Genomic DNA, 6,000 nt, shown 5'->3' with positions numbered 1-6,000 from the left:
ACCTCGTTTGTAATGTACTATATAGAATAGCTTCAGATGATATATAATACACACACTCAATAAAATGTACAGGTTCCAAATCGAACATCTGGAAGTAAAAATCGTAAATATATTTCAGAGCTTGCCTGTGTATGGTAAACAGACTTTCAGTTTCCACTTTCCATTTTTCTACACTTCGCTGAATGCAACAAATTTTTTCTACCGTTTATCGTAGGTCTCTAGAAAAGTGGTGGAACCGAAGAGTTTGGAAAAAGACAATTTCATCCAGACTTTAACAAATTTCTCTGTACGAATACAGGAAAGGAATGAGACAGGGTTGTAGCCTATCCCCGATGTTGTTCAATCTGTATTTTGAGCAAGCAGTAAAGGAAACAAAAGAAAAATTTGAAGTAGGAATTAAAATCCATGGAGCAGAAATAAATACTTTGAGGTTCGCCGATGACATTGTAATTCTATCAGAAACAGCAAAGGACCTGGAAGAGCAGTTGAACGGAGTGGACAGTGTCTTGAAAGAAGGATATAAGATGCACATCAACAAAACTAAAACGAGGATAATGGAACGTAGACGAAGTAAGTCGGGTGATGCTGAGGGAATTAGATTAGGAAATGAGACACTTAAATTAGTAGATGAGTTTTGCTATTTGAGGAGCAAAATATCTGCTGACGGTCGAAGTAGAGAGGATATAAAATGTAGACTGGCAATGGTAAGGAAAGCGTTTCTCAAGAAGAGAAATTTGTTAACATCGAGTATAGATTTAAGTGTCACGATGACTTTCCTGAAAGTTTTTGTGTGGAGTGTAGCAATATATGGAAGTGAAACATGGACAAGAAATAGTTTGGACAAGAAGAGAATAGAAACCTTCAAAATGTGGTGCTACAGGAGAATACTGAAGATTGCATGGGTTGATCATATAACTAATGAGAGGTATTCAACAGAATTGTGGAGAAGAGAAATTTGTGGCACAACTTGACTAGAAGGGATTTGTTGGTAGGACATGTTCTGAGGCATCAAGGGATCACCAATTTAGTATTGGAGGGCAGCGTGGAGGGTAAAAATCGTAGAGGGAGACCAAGAGATGAATACTCTAAGCAGATTCAGAAGGATGTAGGTTGCAGTAGGTACTGGGAGACGAAGAAGCTTGCACAGGATAGAGTAGCATGGAGAGCTGCATCAAACCAGTCTCTGGACTGAAGACCACAGCAACAACATCTCTAGCTGTAACTGAGAAGAATGTTTCTTTACGGACGGACAAACGGACAACAAAGTAATCCTATAAGAAGTCCGTTTTACCGACTGACGAAATGAACCCTACAAATTATATTCTAGGCAACATTTGTTTGTCCACATCCGACGTGTGAACTCTCCGAGCTCTTGCTCAATCCCTTGGCTTTGTTTGGAATGACGTCGTGGGTGCAACACGCTGGAAATTCAGACGGACTGCGGCGTTGAGGATGTCACGCAGAGGACAAGACCCGTACCTGTCGATACTTCCCCATTTTCAACGAGGAATAACAGGACCCAGTTACACTATTCACATTTTTCACAGTGCACATAATCACTCAGCTTCTGACTCCAGCAGAAGCTGAAAAGGTTGAGTACGGATGGCTGGCGTACGACACACCGGTCCCACTAGAATATCACAGTCAGGAAAAACACCATAGAAAATGAACGTCAACTGGAAGGCTAAACGTCAACATAACTAAATACAGTCTGTTCTCGACACAAATAAGATGGACCATGTCTCAACAAATGTTTGTTCCAGAATATATGTTTCTAGGACGTCTAGTTTTGATCAGCGCTATTGTAAGAATATGGTAGCGTACTTTTTTTTAAAGACAGCTTGAAGAAAATTCCTCTAACGTTATTAGCCGATGCCATAGTTATACCTATAGTGATGACGCCTGTTCTTCACTTGGTATTGTAATTTACCCTCCCACACATCACCATTAAAGTTCTCATTCTTTGCGCAAGTTCTGAAAACTTCGAGAGGAGTTAGATTGCTGCTGAAAATTTCGATTTAACGTTGCGGGTTCTGCAGACGAAATAACTGATGAAGATTTGCGAGTTACTATCATTTTCTTTTATTTTTATCTCATTCTTCTAAATCCTACTGACTTTGCAATTTTCATTTCTATCACACCAAGAATTACATTTTTGTTGACAGGTTTAGACAAGAATCTTACCAAATTACATCATTATTTCATATATATAAATCAAGAAACAAATTTAATAACCAGCGTTAGATTGCGAAACTAATTATATGAATTGTAGGTATGCCAGAAATTTTGTAATTTCAATTATTTTTAAAAGAAGAGTAATTTTAACTGTTAGTACATACCGAATGTAACACATTAATTTCGTTTTCATACATTTTAAGCTGAACCTTCAACATCGCAGCGCGTCAGCAATCGTTGGTTAATATATTAAAAAACTAAAAACTCGCCTTGATTGCGAAAAAAGCACCTAGTGTTAAATGTTAACTCAGGTTTCGGTGTAGATAACACCTTCTCCAGAAGAACAATAAAACCCATAAGTGCCTAAGAAGATCTTTGCCAATGAATCATTGGCAAAGACCTTTGTCAATGATTCATTGACAAAGATCTTCTTAGGCACTTGTAGGTTTTATTGTTGTTCTGAAGAAGGTGTAGTTATCTACGCCGACACCTGAGTTAACACTTAACACTAGGTGCTGTTTTCGCAATCGAGGCGGGTGTTTAGTTTTTTAATATTTTAAGCTGAAATATAAGACATGGTATACAAAATGATATGAATTCTTTTAGTGAAACAGCTGAGATAATTTTAACTTATCCAAGAATCCATAGAATACATGGTATCGGTTATCTCTATAAAAAAGCTAATGTTAGACGAGGATGATTCATTATAGAATGAAACTAACTTTTTGCAGGCCGCTTCGCCCGCACTCGCGTATGTCACATACATACTGTCCGAAAAAAAAAAACAACCCCAAGAAGGAGTTGTGTAACATAAACGTAATTTGGTAGGGGTGTTTCTTCATCTGAAAGACGATGTCTATTCAAATTTTGCGCCAGTCGCACAAGAATGTCGCTAGTAGTGCTATTATGAGGATGCCAGTCATTTGCGTTGAACACACGCTGTAGCGGTCGTGGTGTGTTGATGTTAGTGAGGAGTGCCTTTTAGGCGACAGTGACGTCATTACCAACATATCACTGAGTTTGATCGAGGTCGTGCGATAGGGCTACGAAAATCTGAATTTCCTTCTGCCATATTGCAGAAAGACTTGGCACGAATCTGGCCACTGTACACGGTTGCTGGCGGCGATGGTCGCGAGAATTTAAGGTCGCAAGAAGACCGCGCTGTGGACGACCGCGTCGCATTGCCGAGAGGGCGTAGGGGACTGGCGCATCGTACTGAGCAGCAGTTGGCACCACTGCGACACAACGAACTGATGCAAATCGGTTACTTCAACGACAGCTCCGAGCCAAACGCCCTGCAGCGTGCAGTCCACTAACCCCGAAACATGGCCATTTGCGTCTTAAGTGGTGTCAGGCGAGAGCTCACTGGAAGGCAGTTTGAAGACCTGTTGCGTTTTCTGATGAAAGCTGGTTTTGTCTCGGTGCCAGTGATGGTCGTATGTTGGTTAGAAGAGAGCCTGCAACCAACCCGTCTATGGCTAGGCAAACGGAACCTACACCTAGAGGTATGGTCTGGGATGCGGTTTGGTACGACAGCAGGAGCACTCTCTTGATTTTCCTGCAAATTTGTACGTCATTCTGGTGATTCTATCTGTTGTGCTGCCATTTATGAACAGCATTCCAGCAGATGTTTTCCAACAGGATAACGCTTGCTCAGAGCTCCAGCGTCATCCACAAACAGGATTAACCGTGCCTGTATTGACTGATCAAGTGCAACTGGCAAAGAACACCATCCCGTAAGCTGACATCTGTGAGCTGTACAACACAATCCGTGCACATGTGCATGCTTGCATTCAACATTCTGGCGGATAAGCCTGTCGTTAATGTACCAGAATTTCACATTTGTAATTGTTTCTCTCGCCTTACATTAATTAACATGTGATCTTGCAATGTTAACTACTTAAATATGTTACCTAGACAAATGTATTCCCGAAGTTCCGTTACTCTACATTAATTATTTTTTGCTGTTGCGATTTTTTTCCGACAGTGGATTTGTTTTACACCACGAGACTCGAGAGTGGACGTTAAATTAGATGTGGTATTCAGCCGCGTGGCAAGATTTTTGGCCCTCAAACACTCTGGGAAAGCTATTGGTTCTCGGTGGTGTTCATTCTTGAGACCTAATTGACGCACTGAACAACACAAATAAGAACAAGTAGTATTTCTTACTTTTAAACGATTCTAACTTAATTATCCTTTCCTTCCTTCTAAGCGTTAGGCCCCTTCACCTCGTACTATCTCTTTGAGGTCTACCATCTTCCCATTGATCGACCTAGCGAAGTTGCACCGTCGGGGTGGTAGCATAGCCTGGAGTTTTCGCATTCCCTTTGAGCTCATTCGTTGTAGATGTTTCCTCCAGGTGCCTTGGTACTTCTGTATACAACGTGTAGGTAGCTCCATTTCAATTTTATTCAACAAGTCCTCATTTCTTCTCTGATATCATTTTGTGCAGCTGATTGTTCGTATCAAGAATTTTATTTTAGAGGCTGTTAATCTTTCATATCTTTTGCCTTTATTATTCTCTCTTCGCCGTCTCAGTACATCACAGCTCTTGAAAGGTTATTCTAGTGTCCTTCTGAACGAGGGAAGGCTTCATCATTTTATTAATGACCCCTGTTGCTTTTATATATGTGGTGGCTTTTTCAGATAGGTTTGTTTCGTCCAGAAACGACAGTTTATAGTCTTTGTAAACAATGCATCATGAATATACCAAATTAGGTAAAAACTTTTCCAGGCGTCCCTGAGTTCGCTTTTCTCAGGCCTTTTCAACCCCAACGTCAGCTGTAGGGATGTTAGTACTACCTTACTGTCACAATAAGTTCTTCTCCATAGCTTGTGACTCATGTGCCAAGTTTGGGAGAAATTGCTTCAGGCGTTACAGATATGTGTTGACATGATACTAGTTTTGCTAATCCCTTGACCCGTATCGCCCCCCTCCCCACCTCGGCCCATACCTAGGGGAATAACTTTACTATCAATGAGCCTAGCGACACCGAAAACTATGGATTCGATACTACTATAAGCTATTACCGAATACTTTTGCATATGGGAGCCTCTCACCTCGACCCACACCCATGGCAGTGGTAGGTATATGTCATCACTACAGTACTATACAAATAATATGAAAAACTGCAAATAATGAGTCATTTATGTATAAAATTTGGCTGATATTTGTCCAGTCTTTCGTGATATATGTTTCTATATCACCACCATTCTCACCCCCGTAACCATCTTTATGAGAAGAAGGTCGTTCTTACTCTCACAGCGCTTCTTTCCAGATAGTAAATGATGTGTGTACCAAGTTAGGTTGAAACTAATCTAGTAGTTTAGGAAGAGATTCGGAGCGAACACACATTCACACAGTTATTTTTATGAATGGATCGATTGTTACTATGTCGGTGAGCGACCCTATGGAACAACGACGAAATACAGAAAACTGTGCAACATGATAATCGTTAGTTCTGCAGCTGGCACTTGTTTCTCAATGCAAGAAACCTGACGTGTGCGAGTACGACTCGCGCTCTGAGCCTTTCGTACAATCTTAATTGTCTTCTACTATGTAGACAGTTCATCTAAAAGTTTCTATGAGTGAGTTTGCTAGAATCAAAATATATGACATAAATGGCCGTTTCTTCCTGCTGTATTAACTTCGAAGTTTAAATTTTTTTCCATCGTCAAGGGATCTTAGACGACAGTATCCACACATGTTATGAAAGTGGATGAACGCATCTGTGTATGATCATATTTAAGTCCAAATGGATGTGTGAATGCTTCACTTCTTCTAAGCCACTGGGCCGATTTCGACCAAACTTGGTACACGTATAA

This window comes from Schistocerca nitens, chromosome 1 (genome assembly GCF_023898315.1).
Source record: "Schistocerca nitens isolate TAMUIC-IGC-003100 chromosome 1, iqSchNite1.1, whole genome shotgun sequence".
In the NCBI taxonomy this organism is placed as follows: domain Eukaryota; kingdom Metazoa; phylum Arthropoda; class Insecta; order Orthoptera; family Acrididae; genus Schistocerca; species Schistocerca nitens.
Note: the sequence above shows the minus strand (reverse complement) of the source record.